This window comes from Triticum urartu, chromosome 3A (assembly GCF_056163025.1).
Source record: "Triticum urartu cultivar PI428250 chromosome 3A, HENAU_Tu73, whole genome shotgun sequence".
Lineage (NCBI taxonomy): Eukaryota > Viridiplantae > Streptophyta > Magnoliopsida > Poales > Poaceae > Triticum > Triticum urartu.
The window spans coordinates 204,310,895-204,312,865 of NC_141875.1; positions in this window are offsets into that span (position 1 = coordinate 204,310,895).

A 1,971-nucleotide genomic window follows, 5' to 3' on the forward strand; every position below is an offset into this window, starting at 1 on the left:
CCTTGTTCATAAAATTTCTGAATGATGCATTGAAGTAGAGAAAGCTAAAGTTGATGCAATTGAGAAAATGCAATGTCCTAAAGATATCAAAGGTATAAGAAGTTTCCTTAGTCATGTTGGTTACTATAGGAGGTTTACTAAAGACTACTCTAAAATTTCTAGGACTCTTACTAATCTTCTATTAAAATATGTTCCATTTGTTTTTTATTATGATTGTGTAGAAGCCTTTGAAATACTTAAGAAAGCATTAATAACTACACCTATTGTTTAACAACCTGATTAGAATTTACCCTCTGAAATCATGTGTGATGCTAGTGATTATGCTATTGGTGTTGTCATAGGTCAAAGAGTTGATAAGAAAATGAATGTTATTCATTATGCAAGTAAGACCTTAGATAGTGCTCAAACAAAATTATGCTACTACTGAAAAGGAGTTTTTAGCAATTGTGGTTGCATGTGTGTCACAACCCTAGAATAATGCTTCTAGTTAGTTGCATTAGTGAGCATCATGCATCATGTATAAATTCAATGAAATTTGAATTGAGGAAAAATTCAAAGACTCAAAATTAAATAAAGGGCTAAAACCCTAAAATCTCATACAATGTTCCAAGATGCCTTATAAATGGTTCTGAGAATTTTGGGAAAAGCTATATTGCAAACCAAAATTTATGAACATTTATAAGGAATTATTTTGGGCATTTGAATTTAAATCATATTGTACTTGAAATGGGGTTATATTTTCTGTATATAAAATTATAACTCCCCGTAGCATGCCTGAACACACTGTAGCATGCCGCTGTGCACCATCCCGCCTACTAGCCACCCCACGCCCTACCGTTGTGTCCGTAGGCTCCACCTCAACGTCCTGGAGATCCAAGCCAAAGGAAGCGATCTCAGGAGCCCTGCCACGCCGCCATCATCACCATATTTGACCCTCGGCCCCATTGTCCGCCACCGTCGATTCACCGGCTATAGAGCCTCCCCAAGCAAGACAATCCGCTCATCAAGATCACCGTGAGATCTCCACCATTTTCCCTTCTCCCTTGTGCTCTTCTCCACCTCATAGCCGTCACCCACGAGTGCCCGATGTCGCCGTCCGCCATGACCGGTGAATTGGTCAATGCCAAGCTCCCCTAGCCTCGTATAGCTATCCTCTAAGCTTGCAGTGCCCCATTGATGTTCCCTAGCACTTCAGTTTGCTCCATTTCGAGTTGTAGCACCACACCTGTACCAGCCCGAACGTCGTCCACTGCCAAACTGGACGTGTGCTCAACTCCGGCCACCCCCACCTTCGTTGTTTGCTCCATCGGATGTGCGCCACTCCCAGGAGTTCAAAGAGCATAATCGCCCATCAAACGATCGCCTGTAGCGAAAATTCGATGGCCTTCGCCGTGTTTTTGGTCACCGGCGGCCAAACTCTAGCAAAGCCGACGCGGTGACATCATTAGTGGCTAATGACGCCACTAATTAAACCCTGACCCACTAGCAATCAAGTTTAGTTTAATTAACCCTTTGTTAAATAGCATGGGACCCACATGTCATATTTGACTATGTTGACTTGTTGAAGCAAGTGTGATGCAGTGGTGACATCATAAATAATTTTCTTGCATTTAATATTTCAGAAATGATTTATGAATTCCATAAAATTGACTAAACTTCTAAAATCATACACATTCAATAATAACTCCAAATGAAATAATCTATATATGAAATTTACCAAAAATACGAAGAATCTGTTTATGGAATTTTCATGCATGTTTGAACAACTTAACTCCACTGTTTAGGGCAAATCATTTAAATGGCATTTAATTAATCACATATGGAGTTTGAATTTGAACCTTTGGTTCAAAGCAACTTCATTTAATCTAGGTGCTAGTTGCATTAGCTCAATCAACAACATGTTGCCATGTCATGATCATGCGTCATATTATTGCATTGCATTGATTGTGTTCCTTCTTGTTTCTCGGTCTT